Source organism: Channa argus, chromosome 3, assembly GCF_033026475.1.
Source record: "Channa argus isolate prfri chromosome 3, Channa argus male v1.0, whole genome shotgun sequence".
NCBI lineage: Eukaryota > Metazoa > Chordata > Actinopteri > Anabantiformes > Channidae > Channa > Channa argus.
This window is the reverse complement of record NC_090199.1, coordinates 5,289,047-5,316,825: the sequence shown is the minus strand read 5'-3', so window position 1 is coordinate 5,316,825 and position 27,779 is coordinate 5,289,047. Positions and strand designations below refer to the sequence as shown.

The 27,779-nt window shown below is 41.7% G+C and overlaps 1 protein-coding gene across 1 annotated transcript in view; it reads right to left on the bottom strand.

The window, feature by feature from the left end:
• LOC137124309 (protein phosphatase 1 regulatory subunit 29-like) overlaps nucleotides 1–27,567 on the bottom strand; it is a 196,448-nt gene extending 168,881 nt beyond the window's left edge. Inside the window, exon 1 of the mRNA XM_067499165.1 lies at nucleotides 27,411–27,567. The gene's annotated coding sequence lies outside the window, so the exon portion shown is untranslated. The remainder of the gene's footprint in view (nucleotides 1–27,410) is intronic.
• Between the last annotated feature and the right edge of the window lie 212 nt (nucleotides 27,568–27,779).

Here is a 27,779-nt window from a genome sequence, read left to right as displayed (position 1 = left end):
GTGTCTGGGTTTCCATTGTACTACAATGAAAGTGTATCATTCACTGATGCAATTGCTACCGTAAGGGTCAGCAGATAACACAAAGAGGTGCTTTTTGGAGCTTTTGGAATAAGAACGGGTTGGTTGGCACCTTGGTATTCACCGTCATTTAAAAGTCACTCAGCAAAAAAATTAGATGAGTTCAGAAACAATTTCACTTTTCTGCTTTGCAATCCGCTGAATCCCTCGCCGCCTTTCCTTAAGAGGCCTTGAAGACCCAGAGCCTGGCAAGGGACTGGCAGTCACACTGAACCGCAAAGGAAGGCTTTCGACTCAGTCAGAGCTTGGCTGGGTCGCTCCCCCTCCCCACTCGCCTCCACACTATTGTTTGCAAGGCCTGTGGGAGAAATGTCACAGCTTCTAATGGGCACAGATGGTGCAGTGCCACGAGCCGGGTAATGTGTGAATTTCTGGTTGCACTGTTACATTCCTTCAAAGACATAAAGTGGAGACTGCAGTGCACCATCGCATGGATAACCATGTGTTAATGTACACATGAGTTGCCGCAATTTATTCCTGTACAGGCTTTGATACTTGGATCTTAAAATTATAATAATAGTGTTTTGGTCTTTCCTAAACAAAAATATTTCACTAATGCACTTATAGCCTGAAAGGTTACCTATGTCCCACTAGCTAGAAAGAAAACCCAGTTTTAAATGAGTAGAGATCAAGCGGACATTCAAATATTTTTATAAACACTAAAATATGAAGTACAGAAATGTGACCATTTCTGTACATGCTGCCAAATGCATAGCCACCATAAATTACCTGCCTGTAAAGTTATCATCACAGATAGTAATTTAAATATGTGTAGGAGCCTAAATGCAGTTTATGTTTGGTTGATTACAGCAATTTAAGTTAATAGATAAAGTCTTAAAATAAGTGGAAGAAATATTTGCCATATTCAGCAAGTTTGGTTAATTTTTTGGATGGAAATTGTGTTTGGTTGATTTCAAAATGCTTTATATCAGAAAGAAACTATAATTGTTATTTTTGAATAAATAAGTACTTTTATTCTGATAGACTACAGGGAGGGGAAGTCAGGTGAGAAGTCACAAAAACAAGGGTTTTTTGGGGAAAATAGTGGAGCCACACAGTTTTTTGACCTCTCTCTTTACGTCTCTCTCCTTTTTTTTTTTGTTTTTTGAGTGTTTCGTGCCAATGATGATGTGTTGAAATTGCTGCATGTTGAAGACTGTTATGTACACATTATACGTCTGTCAAGTAAACATGTAAATTTCCACGAGTGGTTCTTTGGATTTGTGGATGTGGACTGAATGACACGAGAGCGTCAAGCTAAGGCTTCAATTTGGAAACCTATAATATGTATGACACAAACATCAACACTCCTCCAACAGTTAATCTTCTTTTGCTCTGGTTTGGGCTCCATAATTACCACAAGGAGAACTCTGGCTCTTTCTATTGTTTTTATTCGTCCATTTTTGTCCACTGTGGTGCTCAGTAGTTACTGTACAAAATAACGTTAAAAATGTAAGTACAGAAAACCATTAAAGAGAGTTGTTTGAAAAGCCTTCAGTGTGGTCCTCAAATGTGGAGACACAACTAAAATCCTCTGAAACACCATTACAGAAAATTCCAGAGGTCAGGAGATTTCACCAATAAATGACCATTATTTGCTGTTTTTATCACAAGAACTATGGGCGAGTAGATACCTCGTTTCACATGCTGGCAGGCTCAGTAGGCCATTATCATGCAGTATTATGGGCCACGATATCATTTAGATGGCACAACAATACATATAAATGGTTTGGTTTAGGCACAGAAGCAAGATGGTTGGGGTTAGAAGAAGTTTGTGGTGTGGCTCAAAGTACAGAAAGAAGATTGACTAAAGTAACAATGTCAACCCAGACAAATCACCAAGGCCACTTTCTCCACATCTCACTCACAAGAAACATGTCAACAGGCAGTAGATAACCAACTAAAATATAACTATGGACCATTCGATATCATCTCAATGCTCGATTCAGCTACAGAATTATACGTATACACATACAGCAAAAGATTAGATATTAAGGAGTGTTACACCTGTAAGTGTTATTTGGTTTGTATATGTCTGCCTGTCAGTTTGTTAGTTCTGCAATTAAGCAAGATGTGTGTGTGTGTGTGTGTGTGTGTGTGTGTGTGTGTGTGAGTGTGAGTGTGTGTGTATTTATGCGTGTGAATGCTGTGAACTTTTCTGTCACTCTACATCTACCTGCCTGCCAGATGCCTGCTAACAAGGACCCAGCTCCTCGCAGGCTAATACTCTACCTGCCCATCACACACACACACACACACACAAGCCCACACACAGACACACACATGCATGCACAGCATACAAACTAGGCAGTGACTGGGCTGCTTTCACAGACCGGTGCAGGACTGACTAATCAGTGTGACTCACACATCTCTGTGTGCCCAAGACCTGGCCTCATGCTTAATGCAGGATGTCAGGAAGTACATCCACACTCATACACACACAAACACACACACACACTAGCTTGGAGGTGATACCTACTCTGTATTCAGTGTGTGCTTGTCTTAGTGTCACTAACATTGTCCATCTATGGCGCTGAATTTGTCTCAATCAATTATATAGCTGAGATAAGACCATGACAGCTCTGTGTGTCGGGTGTTGTAATTGTTGTTGTTGTTGTTGTTGTTGTTGTGTTAGTGAGGTATTGTCCCTGTCAAATCAGTGTAAATGTCAAACAGTTAGCACTGCTCTCTAAAAAGGTGGTAAGCAGAAAAGAAATATAAAGGGGAAGAGAAAGACATATCCCAAACAGAAGCATAGGTGGAGATTGGGCTAATTGGGTTAGTTTTCCCCTTTCCACTTATGAATCATTCATGTTAAATGATATAGCTTAATGGAGCTTTAAATATCTGTGTCTCATAAAATATGTAACGGAATGATTCTGTGAGAGTTGAAATAAGTGAAAATCAACATCCCAGTGTGCAGCTCCGTGCAGCTTTCAGTCGCTTTCACGGCTTATGGATGGTCATGGAGAACCTGCACAGCACGAAACAGCTGGGAGCCAAAATACCAAAGTGACTGGTGACAACAGTCGAGCAGCTAAACTGTATATATTACCAGCAAGTGTTGGACTTATGCAAGATATTGTGTCGGTGTGGGTTTCTGCCAGGTGATCTCAAAATCCAAAGACATGCAGGTGCGGGGAATCGGTGAGTGTATGTACAGTTTGACTTCATATGCTCTTTGTTCCAGCAGGTTATTATAGGAAGGCACCTAGAAATTATGACAGATGTGAAAAAAGATGTGTGACATAGTATTTAGAGTCACAGGGTCGCTTCCTTTTGACTGGACAATATCTCTGGTCTCCTATGGGAAAGTGTTTTGTTGACCCATTCAACCACCCCATCCCCCTTAGTGCATCCACATGACCATATGTGTGGAGCTGTGTAAAGTTCCATCAACCTAATTCCAGCCCCTAAGAAAGCTACTATCACAGGACAAAATGACTACAGGCCAGTTGCTTTGACGTCTGTGGTCATGAAATCCTTTGGGCAACTAGTGTTGAACCACATCACAGGGCCCCTGCTAGACCCGCTGCAGTTTGCCCACATGGCAAACGGGTCAGTAGACGTCGGAGTTTACATTGGACTGCATTACATTCTGGAGCACTTCAACAGTCCAGGGACATAGGGGACGGGACAATTTACATCCAGCATACGGAAAGCCAGCAGGGATGTGTCCACTCCTCTCTGCTCTTCTCTCTCTAATAAGACCACCTCACCTCAAGACACTCGCGACCCAACATTCAAGTTAATTGTAAAATGTGTTTTAATATTGTGACCTGCAGGAAAAGCAGGACAATAATCTTTGTACTAACCCTGACATCTAGTTTCTGCCCCTTGACATAATCAGTTGTTTTTCTGTCTAAACTGTTGAAGTTCCACAATCATAACCCTGAGTTTAAGACTTTTTTCCATGTCAAAGACCAAAATGCCAGTCGCTATTATGGTGCTAAGACACCTGCTGCCACAGGGGGCCCTGTTGTGTGTGTGTGTTCATGTTCCTGACCCTCTGCTTTGGTACAAGCTCACGTATTTAGGTCCGTCACGTTTATATCAGCGGCTTTGTTTGCAATTGTTCCTAAGTTTTCCCCCAGTACTGCCGAGTTTAACATCTCTACTTATTTATAAGTAGAGGACGACCCTGCTTATTTCTAGTTTTCCTGATTTACATTTCCTAGATTCTCTGTTCCTTCACCCCAGTCTCTGTTTGGTTCCTCCAGCTCAAATGTCCCCTTTGTTAATTTCCCTGCTTATCATTAGACCTTCTAGTCTAATGTTCCCTCAGCTCATCTCTGTTTTACTTTCCCTCAGGTTATTGTTTAGTTGGTCTGACACCAGTTTTGTCGATTTCTTAGTTTCTTGTTTCTCTTTGGATCAGCTTTGTCCTCCCTTCTGGGGTGATTCTTGTTTACCTGTTTTCCACACTTTGCGACCTTTGAACCTTTATTTAGGACACTCTTCTCTCTTTCTTCCTTGGGTCCAGCCTCAAACACTAAACCCTGATAAATTAGCTATTTATTCTGACTAAAAAATAATATTAAAAGATCAAATAGAATTGATGTAATTTCCTCCTCAAAGCATATTTAAAACATTACGTTTTTATGTGTGTGTCTCACTGTCAGCTGCTAGAAGAACTAAAATAATAATAATAAAACAGAAAACTCAAAATCAGGTGTTTCAGCTGTTCTACATTCTGACATAACATATTCTCTTTCAAATGCCAACTGCAGCTTCAGCAGAGTTTAGAGCTTCACTCCCATCAGTTGATTTTCATGTGTACGTCTTTGGCAGGTACAGATGAGTTAGCAGACCAATAATAAAGTCCTTAGCACTGAATATTTAGCAAGCCGCACACTGCTGAGCACACACTCCTGCTGAATATGAATTCAGGAGCAACAAATTTGCCGTCTTGCAGTACTAAAAAAACATGTAAGTACTTTTTTCTGTGTGCATGCGTGTGTGCGTGTGTGTTTTAACATCCTTAGGGTGAGACACAGCAGCAGAGAAAATAAAATTTTGCTTAAGCGCTTGAAGCGTCTTCATCCCACACACAGCCCTCAGGAAGCCCTTAAATGGATGCATGTATGAAGCTACCCCAACCCCTCCCCCCTTCGCCACCCATCGGGTTTTCAAACGACTCAGCCAGCTCACACACATTAACACACACATACAGGCATCCTTCAGCTGTCAGCTACATCTGCCAGGGCGCACGACTCGCCTCAGCCAGGGTGCAACTATGGATTGTTTTATTTATATCTGTGACTTGCCACAGACTGACATACAGATTGAACTGGGTCATACATCCACGCACACACACTTATACACAAACATACATAGAGAGTTGCAGTCACTTGTATTGTACATGTTCACAAACTTCTCCAAAAGTCTGAGACACGCATACAACTCATTTAACACACGCTCAGTGACCCCGAGTGCCCCACAAACTAGAATGAAGGTTGAGAGGAAATGAAAGGATGGAATCAAGAGGAGCCCACAGAACAAAACACACATATGTGCATACATATCCTACAAACTGCACCCGATCCCACGCGCGCCGCGAATAACCGAACCAGCATTTAAACTGAACGTTTGCCGAAAGTGGCAGTAAAAATGCAGTCCTGCTCCTTCTCTGTTCTCTGTTTGTCTGCTAATGCCTAAGATTACATCGAAGGATTTTGGCTCTCTGGCCAGAAGAAATACATTTACTTTTTTAGACATTTGGCAGAGGCTTTTATTTGCAGGGATTTCCAAAGGCAGAGCAGGTAAGGGTCTCGTAAAATGATGTTGAAATGATTATTGAAAAATTGCCCGAAGCCAGTTTTTCAGTCCATTTTCCTGCAGTTGCCATTTGAATGTTATTTATTGTTTTCGTTGAGTACCATCTTTTAAATTGCAGAGATTATCAGAGGCAAAATATGCTGACTTTAAATTACCACAGCAGTGGGTTTGCATATTTTAGCCCATTTGCTACAAATTACATATGATTGACTCCAAAGTATTTTCAAAACCATTCAATTTTACTTCAAATTGAATGTTTATGTTTTCTGGTATTGCAGAGCTCCGTTGGTTTTTCATTCATTCCAGTCTACTAGTATTAGTTTGAGAGTTGTGCTACATCATAGTGAAGTTTCTATATTGATATAATCCCCCAAAAACCTCTGTGGGGAACATTAAGCCTCTTTTTTTTTTCAGAAATTAGGTTTAAATCAGTAAAGACAGATGTAAAAAAACAACTTCTAAACAACTAGGGAAAGAAACCAATATTGTATGAAACAGATTTTGGGAATTTCATGATCAATCTTTTTCACACAAATGTCGCAAGAGCAGATAAAATGTAGAAACACATATGCTACAAATCATATTCCACAAACTTGAGGGAAGGAATCATTAATCAGAGATGCAGTTGTTGTCAAAAGAAAAATTGGAACCACATCAATTTGTAGCTACTATAATGAGCTCAAACTTGCAAACACTTTCTCAGCGTGACTGTTTCAGTTCTTAATCAGGAGTTCCGACTGAGCACATCTGTTCCTGCACGTGTCGCGGCCGATAGCTCGCCTCTGGATTTCAGCACCACGGGCAGATGTCTGCTAAGCTGGGCTCATCTGGCAGTGTAGATATTCAGCACCTTGGACAGAGAAACGCCTCCATTCGCCGGGAAACTTTTCAGAATGTTGCCCTCCATTTCGTCACAGCATCTTCCAACGTATTTTATTTATTTATTTAGCTGGTTTTGTCTTAAGGGTCACGGTCACCTAAAACCTATTTGATGAAATGCAGAGAGACACTTTGGATAGCCACCAATCCATCACAGTACACAGACATGCAAACATTCACGTCCACCCTGTGGGCAGTGTGGAGACTCGGTCCACCTGAGCTGGAGGTAGGAAACCACAAAATCTATGAACAGGACATGAGTAGGTGGTAGTCACATGGCCAAATTTGTCTCTCGTCCTCTGGTTTTATGGCTGTCACAATGAGAAACTATAGAGTTTGTAAGGAAATATATTTTTTCATTTCCCAGTAAAGAACTGTCTGTTAACTAGGCAAAGACAGCGCTGACACCTAAGAATAAAGTATTCACTACATCTAGAACACAAAGTCATTCCAGCCGTCAATGTTTGATTGGTTCTTTCCTTATTTCTCTAAAGGTTCCCCTCTGTGTTGTTAGAAAGATTACAGAGTCATGTACCTGAAAGAAGAGACCTCCAATCTGAGTCAGTTTGACCATGAAATGCCCCCCAGCTGGCTCCAAACCCAAACCCCCAAAAAGCTGATGTCAAAATAGCCTTAGGTGAATTCTCACAAAGTTTCCGGCTTGTTGACAACAACTCAAAGAAACCTTTTTTTTTCCTGGGCAGGTGCAGTTCAACACTAATAAATCGCAGCCACTTCTTACAAGTAAAATATGATCTTCTTACTGAGCTGTGTGAAATGGAAAAAAGAAATGTCAATTGTTTGTTAGCACTACAAAGTAGAGAAATACCTGTTGTGACTATTCAACAGTCTACTCAGTTGTGGCACAGATCAAATTACAGGAAATTGCTTGCGCCTGTAGAAAAAACTCAACGGCGCGTGTGAGTGAGTGAGTTGGCCTTATGCATTGTCTTTCTGTTTGTGTCTTTTTTTCTACTTCTGCAGCATGGTGTTCAGAGAACAGACCTGCTGACATGTTGAGCATAATGGAAAGCCCCCCCCCCCCCCCCAAAAAAAAAGAAAGGGGAAAAAAAAAACTTAATAAACACCACCCGCCCCAGAGTGTTTCAACACAATTCAGTCCTCCACTCATCTGCAGCATAACAAGTACATTTGACCTCGTTCTCTTTCTGTGAGGATTCCTCTGCACAAGGTCATCATGTGCTTTGGGTCGAGAGGGAATATTTTGACCAAATGAAAGACGTGAAGGAGTAGCAAAACATTTCTTTTCTCCAACAATCCAAGGCTCTCTTTATATGGATAATTATAACTTTATTTATTCATTTATTCTTCCCCCATTTTTGTTGGTTTTTTTTTTGTTTTTTTTGTTCCATCCTCTCTAGTATTAGAGCCCCAAAACTTGATGATTTTAATTTGAAATAACAGTTTCGGCTCCTCATGGACTTCTTTCAGAATGACTCAACAGTAGATGCAGCAAGAAGGCAATAAAGCAAGGTTGAGAAAAGACAATCAACAAAAGATCAGACGAGTAAATATCGAATTGGCTATAAGTTGTTGGTGAGAGGTACAAGTGATAAATGGATGCAAGACAGATGCCAAGCTGGTTTTATGAGCTGCTTGCTATGTGTGTTTGTGTTGATCGTTCACACAGAGATTTAGCGAATGTAGCAACCATAAATAACGTTGGAAGCAGTTGCTGTTTAGCTGCGATGTTTAGCTTGGGATTCAACTTTTACTTTTTGTCAAGGTAAGTCAAGTTTTGTACGGTTAATTTTACTTACGGAGTTTTTTCTTGTAGTTAGCGTGCACATCATATCAGACAAGTGCTTCAGAGAAACCCAAGTTCACACATTGTGTCCCTGTTACACTGCTGTTAGTGTTGATCTTCAGTGTGAAAAACATTTTAACTATTTAGAGCCATATTTGTATAAAATCCTGTAATATTACTGTGACATGTGAGTCGGCATCATTGTTCCTGCTCCTGCTTCAGAAACAGCTTTAGCTTGTAAACACACATACCGCTGTTCAAGAGAAGGACTCAAACAACAACTTTAGTTTTGTAAAGCGAATCACACTCAGCAACAAGAGTGGGAGACAAATTGCACTATTACTTATTAAGGTAATAGTGCCAAAGTACTTATTAAGGCTTTTATTTGTCTGTGGTCACCCATTTCACTTGTGTTTCCTTTTTTTTATGGTAATTCTTTGCTTTGTTTCTTGTTCAACTATCTTAGGATATTTGTGGAGTGGTTAAGCCTGAAAATTTCAAGATACATGTTCTGCATTCTGACCCAGGGACTTTTCCACAGGAGACCAGGGCTCAACTCTTTATCATTATTCAAGTTGTACACTTTAATGACGATCATGACACGACGTGGCACACGTGATTACTATAGTAAGGAAGTAGATGTAAGCTTTGTTACCGTTTGTAGCGTTCAGTTTTTTTGTAATTTGTCTTGCCTGAAGTTGTTTTCTCTTACCTTAACGCGGTTTTTGTGTGTATATAAAGTCGTTCTCGTAGCGTCAAACTGTGACGCACCTGGGGCTTCAAATACCAACACCGAAGCGTAGCTGCAATGTCACCATGATACACCAAAGGATGTACAATGCGGCACAATGTGACGCCTCAGGAAGCGTCAATATAAAAAAGCTTTTATAACATCCCACAAATTACATGAAAGCATGTGCAGATTGTCTATGGTGAACTGGCCTGTATTTTTTTTTTTTCAGACTGTTTACAGTTTTTCTTTTTTTTGTCCTTTCGGTTTATCCCGTTAGTTCAGGGTCGCCACAGCGGATCATTTCAGCGGATTCATTTGGCACAGTTTTTACCCTTCCTGACGCAACCCTCCCCAATTTCTGCCAGGCTTGGACCGACACTGCACAGCTGGGGAGGGGAATGGGCTGTTGGGGGTTCAGTGTCCAGAGTCACTTTGACATATAGCCAGGGCCGGGGATCGAACCCCTGACCCTGTGGTCCATGGACGACTGCCTTTACCAACTGAGCTGCAGCCGCCCCTTTTTCAGTGTGTTTACAGTATAATCTTCAAAATGAATGCTCAAATCTAAATGAGTATTGAATGTGAACGTGTGCCCCAGGCTCAAGATGCATCTCTTCTATTCATGCAAGCTGCTAAGAAATCACAAAGATGGAGGTTAAGTGCTTTGAGACATTCTGGGAATATTGATCTAATCTGTCTTTTTGAATCTAATTTTCGACCACCTCTTCTGTCTTTTGGGGCCGACTCAAATGTTTTGTGTAATGGAATGTCCACAGAGACAGACGATTAAAAGTATCAGGTTTATGAGCTGGAGACGGAAAATTAGACGCTTCTGCTGTTGTTTATTTACATCTCAGAAAGTATTTAAGAAATTTTTGTTTTGGTGTCACTACATTGAAGGTGCAGGTGAAGGACATTGTTATATCCATTTAAATAAGTGTTACTATGGAAACAGACCTAATATACAGTCACTGTAAGCTCACAGGTGTGGAGTGACTCATATTATCCCATTCAGTTCATTTTACTCCACTCAGCTCGGGCGTGTAGTGTGCATGCATCGGTTTATTTCATTCGTTATTTGGCAGCTAGTTTAAGCTTTTATCTCAGCACATGACCTCAGTGTTACTCGTGCATACTGTTTTTCTCTTCAGGTTGAAAATTTTGCTCCTATGTGAAATGAGCCAAACCTAAAGTGACTGATGAGAGCTTGGTGTTGCTTATGGTGAGGCTCAGATAAATCAGTGTTTGGCTGCTGGTGGAACAAGCTGTGGAGGAATATCACTTCCCAAATGGAGCCAGTTTTCCGATTGCCAGAAACTGTAATGAGACCCCTTCCAGGAAATGGGCTACTGTGGATTTAAAAAACAAAAAGCGGAAGATGTCTGAATGAACTGCAATCAGGAAAATATTCTGTCTATTTATTGATGTGTGTGCATGTTCATACAGATGCCGCGCGCTTGAGTTCGACTTCAACAGACATTCAAGGGGAAAGCTTGTCTGGAGGCAGCGATAAGCTCACCGAGTTAAACCTCAGAGTGAGGAGGCAAACGGCCGCAGGTTTTCTGGAAATGTGGTGTGAAGCCCAGTGAAAACAGGCTGGGGAGAGCGAGTGAACATCTTAAGAGAAGCAATAGGCTTTCTGGATTATCATCTGTGATAAAAGAGGCTGGAATCACTCTTCTCTGATGATAAACCTGGTCCCCTGCACGGAGAAGGTTGGTATGCGTAGGTTATAAAGGCTCACGGAGCAGCTGATGACACTTCCCATATCTTGTTCAGACCCAATCATCAAGTAAGTTTGAACCAGCTGTCGTTAGTCATACAAACCAGATGTTCCATTGATTATGTTATGCTTATGAGTGGTGGGGTGAAGGCAGGGATATGGTTTATCTTGGCTCTTCCTGTATTTCTTATATAAAGTTTATGTACAAACTGTAAATAATACTGTTTATCAGATTTAAAACTTTAATGCTAAATACCATCACCTTCCATTCTCCTTAACTGTCTTACGAGTGGTAGCTCAAAAACGTCATAAATCATAAAACGCCACAATCAAACTGGTGCTTTAAAATACGTCAGTGAGTTGTATTCTCAACAACTTGTGAAGTTCATGCTTGACCCTAGACATAGTAGTTTCACAGTCAAAGTTCAACCACATCCTACTCGGCAGATGGAGATCAGGTGTTTCTCACCAGCTAACCAACTAAAATGATTCGTTTCCTTATAAACCATTTCAAAGCCAGTGTAAACACTCAGACAACCTGAATAAAGGTAAAATATTATCAAATTCAGAGCAGTTGGTGCTTTGCCAAAGGTTTCAGGTTCAGGCTGTGTACAGCTTTTTTTCTTATCGGCCTTGTCTCCCTCTCTGGCTGCAGTAATGATCTATATCCATTGGTAAAGTATCGCACACTGTATCCAGCATGAGTCTCTTCTAAAGGAGAGATTTTCTGTATCCTTAGTGAATATGGGAAAGTTGTAAAATGAATTTGCCATTTAACAGCCACATTCACCTGCCATGGACTGAAAGAAGGCTAATAATTGAGGCAGATGTTTTGTTATAATATAGAGCCATGTGTGGATTGTTGGGGTGTAATAATAAGACATAATGCTTCGTTGGATCAGAGGTTGGGTCAGGTACAGCTCTTGTTTGGGTCTGAGTGTCACACCCATGCAGACTTTTACCACCGGGTACCGTCACATCTACCAGTTTCCCAGCAGGGTTTCACACTGTCACTGCTAACTCTTAGTAAATGTGTGAACTCGCTGCACGGCAGGACGCCGTTTAGGGACACAATTGCAGCTCTTGGTGAAGTTGACCAGCTTTCAGGGTTTCATTGAGGAAATGATTTGTACAAATAGAAAGAAAACTGGGCAACACATCAATCCTAACTACTGCGGTCGCAGTGGAAGCAACCAAAGCGAGAGGAAAGGAGCTAAAACCAGGCGGCATTTAGTGTTGATCAAAGCGACTATTTTTTTCCGGCACTGAGCTAATTCAACTCGCAGGTAGGAAACTGTGAAAATCACAGAGCACCATTCAACACGGCTTTGGGAAATCCACATCAAAGCCGATAGATCCCACGTGAACACAACCATACTTATTGTTGCCAGATCTCTCAATTGACCAAACACGTGGTTTTGTGAAACTGTGAGACTTTATGATCAAAACTGACCAAGATTTAGCTAAGTGCTACGATTTCTTTACCAACTGAAGCCAGAATAATTCCCCGAGTTACAGAAAAGGACCCAATTAGTTTCACTTTCACGATATTCCTCGACACATTTTATCTCAAGACGTTTTACCTTTAACCAAGTTTACAAGATGCAAAGACTATTCTCAGTTCATCTTTAGCTCTCACACATCTCCTGTCTCAATTGACAGCTCTTTCGGATAATTTAAGTATAAAAAGCCGCGTTCGTTCTCATGTGTCAGTTCCCGATGGAGGACAGACTTCAGCTTATTTTTGGATGATGGATCTGGCTTTTAAGTAAATGATAGGAGACTGTTTTGGTCGGATAAACACTGCACAGTCACTCCTGAGAAGTAGCTGCCATGAAAGTGAGGCTGCGTACCTTTCAAATCGGAGACAAAACAACAAGAAGACAAACTCAGGCAGCTAAAAATGGGCTTTTTAAAAAATAGATTAATTGTGTTTGTAGCAGAAAATGTCATGTGAGACAGCTGAAGTTGCAGGAATCTAAAGCCTGCTGAGTTCAAAAAAAAAAAAATCACAAACTATTGTGCACACACACACACACACTCAATCACAGTCATACATACTGCATATTCAGACACACAATCAAACACATTCTGAAGACAAATACAAAACAGCTACACTGATACAATATGTGCACATACAGTACTACAGTCATACTACAAGCTGCCATTCAACATTTATTAACTGGACAAGAGCCCGTCTCCAGATTCTCACACACACTTGACACAAGCAAGCAAAACACACCCCTCCCCTCCCAAGTGTTTCGATCCATCCACTCATTTACCGTATGTCAGTCATCCGCTATCACAACTTCCTGTTCCTTTGTCTCATTCGCATTTTCCTCTTCACTGTACATAAAGCATATCCAACGTTCCCGCTCAGCCTCTCTTTCATCTCCCTTGTTTTACCACTCCCTCAGCCCTCTCACTCAATTTTTACACGCATGGATGCCTGAGAAATAGGATCTGCGACAAAGGCAAGTGTTGTAAAGATCCCATAAATCCATTCATTGCCGCACCTCCTTTGCCCTTTCGAGTTAATCCTGACAAGAGTTTACAAGAAGCTTGTTGCATTTTGTGAGAATATTGCATCAAGGTATGACTGCAGTAAACTGTTTGGCTGCACAGAGTCAGTTCGGTCGATAGTCAGTATTGTGCAGCCGATGACACTCACTATGACTCTGTGTGAGGCACTTTAGTCTGGAAATGTCTGGATAAACTGTAGCCAGTACAGTGCAAACATGTCGTGCACTCGGAACCCCATCACGCTGCCACTGCTGAGCCGGAATTTTCCTGATTCTTCACCTTGTGGCATAAAACCACAGCTCATACAACAGTGCACTGAGGAATGGAAATCAGACACCGCAACACGTCCTCACCCCGCAGCGTCAGATATTGACGCTTCCTACCGGGTCAAATTGGGCCACTTTTTACATCCTTTGACGCATCATGTTGAGGCCACAGGCTTTTTTGGTGTTACCATTGGATGCTCTGGGAACAACTGCGTTCGATATTGACGCTGCAGGAGCATCAGCTTATGACACCACAGGAATTATTATATGTGCACCAAAAAAACAGACGGAAAAAAACATCTTCAGGGCATCACTACATTAAGAAACAACAACAGTTAGGGTTAGGCACACAAACTTAAGGGTGAGGTTGAGTTGCGCAGGAAGTACAGCAATCCCAGGGTTGTCGGTTCAATTCCTCCGGTCACATGTCAAAGTGTCCTTGAGCAAGACACTGAACCCCTTTAGTGTTGGCCAGCTGCATAGCAGTCTCCTGTTTAAAAGTCCTTTGTCTTGTTGTAACTTCCACCACTTTTTGAGACTTTTTGAGACTCTTCTTATTTTACGTCATCGATTTAGGCATCAAATACTGAAGCACCACAGCTTCTAATTGACTACACTGAAAGCGCCGAGCATCAATCACAGACGCAAACGGGTAGCTTGAGCTTTAAACTTCAAATCCCACTTATTCCACACCTTTTCGTTGCACCTTTCAAATGCTGAGTATTTCTTTTGATTTTGATAAGCTCTACTGAGCTCTACTTTATCAATCCCCATGGGGGGTAAGGGGGAGGTTATACACAACTGCTACATTAAAGGCACTACTAACTTAGTAGTGGTTAGGGTTTAGTGTCTTGTAAAAGAACACTTTACCATGTTGCCAGGAGGAACTAGGAATTGAACCATTGACCCTGCTTTGCCAACCTGATTCACAGCCACGTCGTAATTCGCATATGTGATGAAGATTGGCGTTATTTTCTCTTTTTAACCATAATCCCACAGTAAGAAGCTCTTGCTGCTTATGCTCATCCTTCTCGCATTTGTTACAAAAACACATTTTCAGAGTGTCAGAAGCTAAAGCCTTCTTGACTTGGGAACATACTGCATCCCCACTTTGCTCCATCAATCAACAACAGCGGGCCGAAACACTGAAATTAATTTCTATAAAAACGTCCTGGGTTATTTATTATTTTCAGATTGAGTTTGACATCGGGCTCCGACGTGATTTCAGAGAGCACATCCGTGATAACTGCCAAGGAGCTAGTCAACCATGGTGATTATCTGGCTTTGTCGAGAATATAAACACTCAGGGCCCCAACCTCTTTGTCTGCAGAATTATAACAACAGAGGTGTATCTGCAGCTGAGATGTAGGAAAAACATGTTCAGACCAGCTGAGACACCTGCTGAGCTGAGATGAAGCCATGTATAGATCAGAGGGATGAATGGTTTTAGTAAGCCGAGCTTACAAGCTGCTTACCCAGACAAGGAAAGGGAGGACAAAGAGAAGGAAAATGATAAACATCTGCAGCAGATTTCACTGTGGGAGTTTTGAGGCTCTCTTCTCCCACAACTTCCTGTTTAGAAGTTAGTCTTTTTTGGGTCATTCACACTACCAGACGGAGTTACAATTATACCTAAAAACAAAGAGGTTTTGAGAAATCAGGGGAGAAAACATGCGTACAAACCACTGTCATACACATGTAAGCAATTCTCGACCCCTTCGTTTTATTTCATCGCGAGCAAACCACCAGCTGGATTAAAGCACACAGAGAGAAGGTGAGATGTGAATTACACAGCGTCATGTCAAGGTCACTTCAGCTCAGCAGCTAAGTGCTTCCCAGAGAGCGTATTTTTCTCTGAAAGACTGTTTCCCATGAGATCTCATTCTGCTTTACTGAGGCCGTTCGTAGTAGTTTTGTGCGTGTGAGAGAGAGCGTGACTGCTTTCTATTTGAATCTATCTCTGCTCCGGTTGAAGTGTGTTGAACTGAAAAAAAATGAAGTCTCTCAGGTAAAATGCAATTTGTAATTCAGCTGATTTCCAAATCTTTCCAATCCTTCAAAGTTTAATGCTCTACTTAAAAAGGGGCCAGTTTTAAATTCTCAGTCGCACCCTGCACTCAAAACCCAGCTTAGGTCAGCTATTAGCGCACAATTTGGCACCAAAATAATTATTTTGTTCTTTTCTTAAAGTTTGTACAACTGTTATGTCCCGAGATTTACTTTTGAGACACGTTCAGCAAAACTAAAATTAAAGACCCACTTGTTTGTTTGTGTGCGCCTGTGTTTTTGTGCTTCACTTTATTTTGGTACAGAAACCTGACCTTGTGCAATAGCCCACAGTGCAAGATCTAAATGGACTTGCACCTTATATATATATAGACATAAACCAACCCATTCTCCTAAAAATCATGGGTCTATACAACTAAACTGCAAACATAATTTCAGCCGCATTATGTTTCCCTTGAACATAATGAGAATATAATGCCGTAATATGCGATCCTGCAGTACAATGTCCAGTTGCTATGACTACGGCATTATTAAAGTATTTTATAGTTGTGTTTAGGTTGCAGCAGCTGGTTAAGGTCGGAAGAAGATCAAGGGCTGGTTTAATACAGCAAAATCAAACTTCCTAGATTCTAAAAAGTTAGATTAAAAGATCCAGCTTTTAAACACATCCACTATCTTTTTCTAACCATAAAATCAGCGTTTTTTTTGCCTGAACTTAACCAGACACAGGAATAAGGAACCGAACTCGGGTCTTTGGCTTGACAGTCCATTCAAAATATTGTTACTGGACATATTAATATCCTGTTCTCTGACAAAATATTTCTATCACAAACTGCCTGATCTTGCACACACACACACACGCACACTATATATATATATATATATATATATATATATATATATATATATATATATATACAGTTTATATATATATATATATACAGTGTATATATATATATATATATATATATATATATATATATATAGATGTCTTAGTAACAGAGAAGCAGCACAACAGGCTACACACACCAGTGAATTCCAAACAACAGTACACAGTGTAAACCGCACTGTTGCAGTGGGGGCAATTCCCCTTGATCCCCATGAACACAGGCACTGTAGTTTACTTCGATTCGACAAGCCGGTGCTACTCCCTGTTGTCTGTTTCTCAGGTGCTCACATGGATCATTTCTGTGTCCAGCCTGTTTGAGAACAAGCAGAACCTTTTTTTATTTTTACCATTTCTTAGCAATGTTTATGTACAGTTTTGCAGATGTGTAGCAATTTCACTCTAGCTATTACTCTAAGAACAGAGACTCATGGCTGCTTGTTGGGACATTTGCGTAAAAGCCTCAGTACCCAGCTGTTTCAGGAAATTACCGAGTCTAATTAACTTTATATTGGTAACATCTCAAGTGAAATAGTATGACGAGATTAGCTAGTGCATCATTGGGCTATTTTGACAATATTAAAAATATAGCGTGACCTGAACTGCTTTATGCTTCATCTATGCATCATCTCTAAAACAGGCCTCCAACGTGTTGTGAAACTTGCTCTTCAGCCTTGAACCACTGGGTCTTTGAGGCCACAGGCCCCAGAGGAGCTTCATGTGTGTGGCTATAATTACACACAGCGTGTTGAGAAAATGCAACACCCTAAATAATTTGGTTAAATTGTGCCACTTCAAGCTCGGTGCTTGGCTAGAAAATGTCCAATTCCAGCTTACATGGTTCTTAGATTAGATTAAATTAAAGTTTAATGATCCCTGTTTGGAAATTAGGCCACTTCTGCAATATAAGAAAAAAACAAAACAAGAAATTTAGATAGAGACATAGTAAACTAAGATTAAGGCAGATGCACACACACACACAAATGATACCACGCATGGCCCTTCTCACCTGCTTCCCATCTCACGTCCAGTGGCGCATGAATAGCTTCAGATGCAGAGACCTTTCTCACTGCATACGCTACAGATAACCTTTTGATTTCCGAAGTGCCCGACAGGTAATTAGGTACAACCTTTCCTGGGCTTAATTGTACTGTATCTATCTGACTTACAGTGAGAAGCGGTAAAGGAAATGGTTTCCGAGTTATCCTCACACAGAGTTGAACCGTAGTAGACACTTAATTTGCAAGATAAGGTTAGCCTTCCATAGCCAGACCTCTGTCCTCCCTTCGATTCTGCAGTGTGACAGCATAGGAGAAAAAGAAAATGTTTAAAATGGGAATGAAGCCGGGGAAAAAGTGCAGAGAAAATGTATTTTAGTTTTTCAAACAAGTGGAGGTGTATGCGTCAGATGTTATTGTCCAATCAGAGTAAATTAGGCCGTTGATCAAAATGCAAAGGGTGATACGGGAGGAAATGGGGTGAAACTAATCGTGATCATCATCCAGCAGCTGTAAAGTCAAAATGGAAACTGGTGTGCTCGTCTGAAACATCCAATCAGTGGAAACTATGATCAGACAGTTCAAGTAAAGGCCAATCATGTTTCACTCACCACCAGCTCGGGTGTGGAAAGTGGGAATCTCTTTCCTTTGTAAAACATCCACCGGAGCCAGGCTAAGATCAGATAAATAAAGCACAGCGCGTGTTCTTCAGCTATTCAAAATGTAATTACCCACTACTGTATCTACTCAGGTCTGCCTGCAGGCGAGTATCTCTCTGAATGAGACGAATGAATAGCAAATGAAACGTAGTTGTTCCTGCTGGGTGCAGGGTGCATGGGGGCATAACTGAATGGAGAAACATGAAGTTTTCATTTCTTATATCATGCACAGTATGTGTATCCAGGACTGGGATGAGGACACATTTTGCCAAATGATTTCTAAAAGAATACAATTATTATGTCTTTACACGGATTTTAATTGTACTGTAACACGCGAGTGTAAATTAAAAGCAGTGCGAAAAGAGAAAATATAACATGCGTTTGTGCGATATCAAACCCAGAGGGGGGGTTTCTAAAAACACCTTATCCCAACAGAGGAAACAAATCTGCATGACAAAGAAAAAGTCGAACATGGAAATGCAAACAACAAAAAAGCTAAAAAAAAAAAGTACAATAGTAAAATGTGCGATCACAAAGAGGAATAAAGTGAATTTAAATACATTAGATAAGTTTGAATAAAAAAAACAGCATTAACAAACCCAAAGGGGGGAAATGTAACTGTAGAGACAGTAGCTGTGAACGTTTGAACACATGTTTAATTTTATTTAGAATATCTTAACTCAGCACACATGAGCAGTTTCTCGGCATTAATCAAGTGTGGAGAGTTTTGGTATATTCCATGTGTGGCTGGGCAAATGTTTTACTGTTTTAACCCAATTTATGATCTTTTTCTAAACCTTAACCATGTAGGTTTTGTGCTTAAACCCAAGAAGGTTTTGCATTGATCTTAAAACCATGACAGCAACAGTTAGCTGCACCATAGCTAATGGTATTTGACATTTTGTGATCTGAAATGATTTTTTTTTTTTTTTATCTGAAACTGAACTGAAATGCTGTGTTTTGTACCTCACAGCCAATACAAACCACTGTTTATGGCAACATGTATGGAGATAAATCCACGTGGTAGCACCGATGTTGTGGTGGACAGCAGCCAGCATGAGGAGCACTCTGACACCTGGACAGCATCTCCTGTCCACCACAACATTAACGTTTGCAGCTTTTTGCTGTATACAGCAGTATCACACTATTTCTAAATAATATTTATGTGTTTTCTTTGCAGGCAGGTGGTGGAGTGGTTAGCGCTGCTGCCTCACAGCTAGAAGGTTGTGGGTTTGCGACCTGGCCCACCGCGGCCTTTCTGTCTGGAGTTTGCATGTTCTCCCCGTGCTTACGTGGGTTTCCTCCCACAAACATGCATGTTAGACTAATTGGTGAATCTTAAATTGCCCGTGAGTGTGAATGGTTGTCTCTCTGTGGCCCTGAGATAGACTGAAGACCCGTTCAAGGGTGTGTCCAGCCTCTGGCCCGATGACAGCTGGGATAGGCTCCAGCCCCCTCGTCACCCAAATAGTATAAGCGGTGACAGAGAACGGGTGGATGGATGTTTCTTTGCAGTATTTTGAGTCACAAAAAAACTATTCACCACCAAACACAGATTGCCTTTCGATGTGTCGAGTACAAAATACAAATGTGACATATTTCCTCTGAATGCCAAAGCGTTCTTATTTATCCGACGTGTGTCACGGAGGGAATCTCCCCCACTTCGATTTTGAACTCAAAGTGCCACTCTGAGAAACCAAATTGCTTCTGAGTGGCATTAGCCCTTTAACCTTTGAGGGAAAAATGCCACTCATTCTGAGACGTGTGCCGCAGGATTGTTATTCTCACTCCTGCTGCTCAAACCCGTGGCCAGTCATTTGGCCATTTACAATCATTGCAGTTACCTAATTAACTAAACAATTGGAATGTTTTAAAGGATGACACAGCATCAGTACATAAGTCCAAGTGTGACTGGTCCCACGCAAACCTCACAGTGTCACGCGTGCCCATTGTGGATGTCAGATCAGAGAATCTTTATATATTCAGTATGTCACCACCTGCTCCACCACCCTGGACCACATGTGATTTTCTGTTCGTCCGCTTCAATGAAAAGAGACCAAAGAGATGCGAGAGAGACATGACAAATAGCCATGGCTGGAGCAGCTCTCACAGGGCACGGGGACAGATATTAAATTGCTGGCGAGGCTCTGTTAGAGCATCACATTTGCTGCATTGTGACAGCAAAAGCCACTCTACACTACATCATCACTCCTGAGTCTGGGGCCTTTGATAAACGCCTTCCTCAGATCGTGGCGCACACTAATGCACCACTTCAGCTTGAATTTTTTACGATCTCAGGTGTGAAAAAGCACAGTCCCCAAGGTGTAGCACATGCAGGTGCCCTGAAAGATGTCCTCTACATATTTAAACATCCAAAACTGGTGCCCCCCGCGGCGCTGAACCAAACACAAAAATGCAAAAATATGGAGATAAATGGAAAAGGTAATGTGATCTTAGCTCTTTGGAAGAGGGCGATTTGTGCGGCTTTTGGAGTTTTCCTGGTATGTGAAGTTCTGAAAGAGAATTTAGGGACCCAGCGGACAAAAGAATCCTCTGAAGAAATGCTCCACTTTCTGCTTTGTAACTATTGTAAAAGTCCCACTTTTCCTCGCCTGCTTTGTTACACGTCTGATGTGTTTTGGCTGCAGCTTGACAAAGGATTTGTTTGTGGAAAATCCTGTTTTGCTCCCTTATCAAATAACACAAACTTATCTTCTAAGTAACTGGTTTGAACAAGACAATATTTCTACTACATGAGTGGTTACTTCTCTACACTTTTAAAGTTATTATAGAGAATTTCGGGATTTCACTTTGCAAAATAGGAAATATTTGCTTTGTGTGGCATTTCCCCTTTTTCCTGCTGCACTCTTGCTGAACTTGTGCTGCGCTTTTGACTTGGCTGCAAGAGGAATTCTCAGTGCCATTGGAGATTTCGCTGTCTCTCCAGCTCTTAGACAAATGCTTTGTGCTACAAAACTGTATAATATTCGGTAAAGTACTAATATGACACAGATGCTGGGTAATTCGAGTGAGAGAGGTTTCCAAAAAAAATAAAAATAAAAAAAGAATCTTTATCTGAAATCTGGGACAGTGAGGACAAACAAGGTGCATGAAAGGATTTTGATGCAAAGGCTGAATCAGAAGCAGTTCCTCCAGGCCAAATTGTCTTTCCTCGGCTCTACATGCAGGTCCTTTCATTTTATAACTCTACCGTGATTTGCATTTTTATCTATTTTTCATTCGCGTTTACTTTTTTTCCTCGATTTTACTCAATCACCCAAAGCAACAAGGCAGAAGATTCCAAAGTTTCAGGCAACAAATAAATGACAAAACAGCATTACAGGGGAAGAACAAACAGGAAAAAGGTGTGTGTCTGTGTGTGTGTGTGGGCCCCAGAGAGAGTGAAGAGTCCAGAAGCCAAACAATGACTTTTTATTCAACACATCATCAACCCCCAATGGGTTCAGCTGCCATCACCATAAATAAGTTTTACACTGAGCGGAACTCACAGTGGAAACTTTCAGTCTGTCTGCAGGCTATACAGTACCACACACACAAACCGAAGAAGAACATTAAAAGTTTCTCGGCCGTCTCCATCCCAAGATGATGTGAGTTAGTTGACAATGTGGAGCTGCGAAAGAGAGATGTTCCATCCACCGACACACACACTCACCGGCCACTTTTTTAGGCACAACCGTACAATGTAACGCAATCCAATTCAGCAGCTCTGCCATGAATTCTACTTTTACAATGTTACAGTGTTTTTAAAGTTGAAAATGTCAGAAATGTGACAGTTTTACTCTCTGTTAATTTTTGAGGTCGACGTGGTTGGAAAGAGGTGGTTCTAATGCTTTGGCCCCTCTATTTAAAGTGAACGAGGGGCCAAAATAAGAGAATATATTTGATATACAATTATGAAAAACAAAGTAAACACACAAAAAGACTATTGAAACCAAATGGCTTCATTTGTAGCCAAGTTTATCTTTCTTGTTTCTCTTGAAATAAATTTCAACTCAATTCAATTCACTTTACTTAAAATCAGGTTACAGAATATATTGCAATGAAATATTTAATCTTAAAAATACATGTGCATTTTCTAAATGCCGGTGTATCTCAGGTTATTAGGAAGTGCAGCTCTGCTATTTTCACTTTTGTACAGTACACGTTTTACAGGCCTTCACATACTTTTTCAGGAAACACCCTGTGGCTCCATTACAATACATAGATAAGTGCGAATGTTGCAGCACAGCCACTGACTACAGCGGCTGATGGTGACTTGCCTTGCTCAGAGGCACTACAGTGATAAATGTGCGATGTTGTCTATAAACACTTTAAGTATTTTCTACTTTAAAGCTGTTACGTTCACTTTACATTCCGTCTCTAACATTTCTACTATCACACAACTGTGAGTGAGCTACGGATCTGTCCCATGTTGACAGATGATTTTCAACCTTCGCCACTTCAAGTGTGAAATGATCTGTGCTGAGACAACCACTGCTTGTTGTTGGGGTTCTTTTATAATGCTGTGTATCTCCAGAGAAGCCTGCAGCATTTTCTGAATACCAGCACCGCACTATAACAATTGTGCATGGCGGAACCTCTTTCTCTCCTTCCCTGAGGCCATCCCTCGTTCTTACATCCCTATCTAACCTTTTCTGCATTCATCAAAAAAAAAAAAAGCAGCCAAATGGTGTTTTTCTACACTAACTTATCGCCACCAGCCGCAGTCTGCTTTCTCACAATGGCAGAAAATAAACATTTGGGTGGCGATAAGATTTGTCCTCCCTGTTGCTGGTGTTATTGTTGGAGACAAATAGCGAAGTTAACATTCGAAAGCATCCGTCTCCCCAAACACCGCCCTCCATCTTTCTCTCCGTCCCTCTCATATTTGCGTTGAGGCAAACAGAGCAAAGGAGTGAAAGCGAGGAAGGGAGATGCAGGAAAGAATAGACTGCCACGTATACAGATAGAGGCACATGAAGCAGAGCTGTCAGTTCGCAGATTCGCAGATTGGCTTTTCATACAAACAACACAGTCATACACTCACAAATACAGGAATCAAAAACACACACGAAAAAAAATGTAGAGGTATTATACAGTGTTTTATACAGTGTAATATCATTTTTCAGACAACATCTATTTCACCCCTTTATCCATTTCCCACACAGGCTGAAAGGCCGTCCTATAACGTAGGCTGTCCACAAGGTAAAGACGGGGGAGACAAATGAATGGAAAAACCAACATTAAATGTCTTGGCAAAGTGTTGTGCCACCGTGTTCCACCAGAACCGCATCAGTGCACTTTGGCATTAATTGTCCAAGTCTCTGGAAATCTACTAAAGGGATGGAGCCCCATTCTTTTCCAAAGGATGGACAGTGGTGGAGCTCCACGACTCCAAAACCTCCCATCTGGGTTAACATTTTGTGACTTTGACGCCCAGAACATGTGACTCACATCATTTTCGTACTGTTCAGTGAGTCTATGGATGAGGCCATTGTCATCCTGTCTCTCCACTCGTGGATTCGATTTTTTCACTCATCTATATGGACTTATGGTTTTGTGTCTGTTACTGAAATTGCCAAAACATCCATCCTTCTAATATCGTAACAGCTCCTCCCTGTGTGGAGGCGATGGAGCTTATCCTAGCTGTGAATGGGACAAACGCCCTGGACAGGTTGCCAGTTTTTGCCAAAACATAGATAAAACTAAAATATTACACACACACAATGCTCCAGTTATTTTACTTTGGCCTCTTTAATTCACAGATTGGATTTTCATTTATATTTCCACTAAACAAAAAGAAAAAAGTGGCACAGTCTCTGTAAAGCAACTAGCTCCTACTGCGTGTGTTTACAGGATGCTCACATGTGTTTCAGCACCTAAGAACGCACTGGTTAATACTGCTTAATAAAACCAAAAAAAAAAAAGAGCGGCATCCAGCATTTCACACACTTTATTCAAGATGTGACCCCCCCCCAAAAAAACAAAATATGAGACTATTTTCAATTGGAACAGGAAAGGCACAAAACTGTAAGTTGTCACTGTTATGCAGGAGGGACAATTATTGAACGTAGCCACGTTCTTTTAAATCTCTGTGTTGGTAACTGAATGATTGCTCATTGTCAAAGACGGTTTTAAAACTCGAAATCCTCACTGTGCAATACACAAGGTCTGCACCACTATTCCCACTGTAAAAGAGCAGCAGAAATACACACAATCATATTTATTAGTTTGCCACATTTGTTTCATTTCAGCGGCTTGAAAGGGGCCTTAAGAAGAACTGTATTTGGCTTTTAGGGACCTGCAGTCTCTGTATTTGATGGCTTTCCACCATTTTATCCTCTGGCTCCTCTCGTCTCCCTTCATATTCACCCTCCTTCCGCTCTTTCTTGTTTCGCTAAATTTGCCTTTCATTGGGTTTGGTGTAAACATTAGGGATCTTAAATCCAATCCAGTCTTCATATTCCTTTCCTTATTGTATTGTATTGACACACATACTTGGAGCAACACACGTGGAATGTAGGCTGAAATGGTGGTTTTATGGAAACAATTCATAAATGTGTGCACGTGAAATGTGACAACTGTTTCACTCTTTCTCCAAATATAGGAGGAATCTTGTTAACGGGCCGTTCTGTGTTTTCTCCTTTATTTCATATACGCACGAATGCACATTGGCTGGTCTAATAACCGGCAGGAAACAGAGCCAGACATGAGCTGAAGTTGAGTACGGCTGCATCTCTGTGACTGTCTCTCTTCTACACCTGTGTCTGATTCCAGACTATTGCTTCTTTACACGTAGCTCCTACAGAGGATTTCGGAATGAGATCTCAAGCCTGTGGGCATTAATAGAGCTCTGTTTGCTGACAGTGTGTCAGGTTTCAAAGCTGGACAGGAGAGAGGAGAATATGAATTATTTACGTTTGCATCCATTTCAAAACATTTTTAAATGTAGCTTAGCCCTAAATGATGACTATAATCATCATGAAGGTATTTTGAAAGGTCTGTTCAGAACGAACACAAAGCACTGATTTTACAATTTGTCTGTGCTGAATGATAAATGAAGATTATGATGAGATAAATTAAGAGTAGTGATGTTGATGGTGACATAAATAGTACGGTTGCAACAATATTGTCTTTTTTTGGCTTTGTCTTGCATTATAATAAAATGAACGTTGGGGAGGGGGGAGGGGGGTGTTGGACTGCTGGTCCAAGTTACAAGCAATGACAACAGGGACAATAATGATAGAGAGTAGAGAGAAGTAGGAGTGAAACGGAAATGCTGATGATGATGATGATGATGGGAGGTATAATAATGATAATGATTAGTGATGACAAAGATAAGGATAAAACTGGTGGAGTCAGTCCTGGATGTGTTCCTGAACAGTCCTACTGGGAACAGGCCCAGAGATCAAGGGGACCCATTGGCCAGAGCCTCTGAAGAAGCTACTGTTCATACTTCTTGTTTGAAGATGCTCAGTCAAAAGACACAACATGATGCAAAAAATGACTTTTCCAAAGAAAACACACAAAATGGCCAAATTACTAAAACAGCCACAAAATGTCAAAAAAAAAAAAACACCTAATAGACATCAAATGAGCAGGACACACACACAGCATCCAGAAGTAGACACAAAAACTCTAAAAAGTGTAAAGCTACCAAGAAATGATTGGGGGGGTCTTTCCACTATCTGTGCCCAGGGGCACATGCTCTCACAACTTGATGTCAATGATAACAAGCACAGGATTTATCTAACAAAAGTAATGAGGAGGAGGCTTATCAAGGCAGAGATGATGATGATGATGATGATGATGATGATGATGATGATGATGATGATGATGATGGTGACAAACACATGTATGAATCAGTAAAGTTAAAAAATACTATGATGATGATACGTTTGTGTTTTGATCATGTACAGTTGTATAAAATGTGGCCAGAAGCGTGTAGCACTGCTCTAGTCTCCACTATCCCAGCACGGCACGGGCGCGCTCTCACAATGAGATGCGTAAAGGAATGTATCCAACTTGCAGAGCTACTGGGAAGCAGAGACGAAGCGTATCCCCGCTGGATGTCCATTGGCTCGCTTGTCACATTCTGTCAGTCACGACAGTCCAGGGCGACAATCATCTGTCCTGTCCAAACGTGTGTTTGGCCTGTGGGGGCGCAGAGTAATAACGGGCAAGGGGGCGGTGAGGAGGTCAGTAGGGGGCGGCAGTGTCTCAGTGGGTAGAGTGCTGCTGAATAAGGCTTACAGTGCTGACCCCCCCCCCGCCCCCTTTCTCCCCTGTTCCTCCCTCCCTCCCTCCCCCACTTACTAATGCAAAATCAATCCAAGACACCACTTTGATGTGGAAATTTATCAATCCAGTGCAGGTGCGTGCACGCCCGCTATACGCGCACGCATATTTGTTCAGTGATCAGCGCTCCACGCTACCTCTCCACCATCTCTGCCTGTCTCTTTCACCGCCAAACATACACACGCACGCGTGCACGCACATACACTCATACAGCACACAAGCAGCCGCTGTCTCCTCAGTGTTTGGCACCGAGCATCTCCAGCACCTCCAAGACCAACAGACCGTGATCTTCTGATCTGAGGGCAGCGCCAGAGCACAGTGTCCCCCCCCCCGCCCCCCTCCCCGTTCAACAGCTGTCCTGTCCACCTGAATATAAAACACACACTAGTCATCTATTGAAAATGGATGGTACCACTGTCCACACTTGCTTCGCTAAATCTGATCTGTCCTCTTTTCCTCTTCACATCTTTCTTATCCCCCCATCAGCTCAGTCTCTGCTCCTCTATCTCACAAGTATCTGAGGAGTGGACCCTCCCGATCGATCCGGGACAAACCGTCAAAGCAGCGACATGCTCTGCTGGAAAACGAGTGTGCTTTGGCCAAATAAGCGCAAACCCTCTTGCAATCCACGGATCACAGTCGCTCAAAGTGGCAGCATACATGTGACTCCAGTGCGCACACCACGCATCCCAGTGAACCCACGAGTGTAGATGCCCCCCTCACCCACACCCACACACACACACACACCAACCCACTCAGCGTTGATAGCTGAGCACTGCTTGGACACAACACGGCGGGGTTTGACTTGTCTTACCTTTGATCGGAATCTCGGTTTTGGCAAAAGAGGAAAAGGCGTGCAGCGGCACAGACTGAGGGAGCGAGATTATTATCCCTGGACAGCGGCGGAGGTCCGTGCGTTCCAGCAGAGTGAGAGAGGTAGAGGAAGGGAGGAAGGGAGAGAGAGAGAGTGAGAGAGGGAGAGGGGATACGCAAGAGGAGGGATGAGAGACAGAGGCGCGCTACTGATGAGAGAGAGAGAGAGAGAGAGATGGAGCGGCTCGGTCTGTCACAAGGGTGATGCTGAATCCCGAATGCACGAGTGGCACAAATCCACCTGCACGAGACACTGAAAGGTGTCTCCATTTTTTTCACCTTGGTGCCACTGATCAGCTTTTTTTAATGT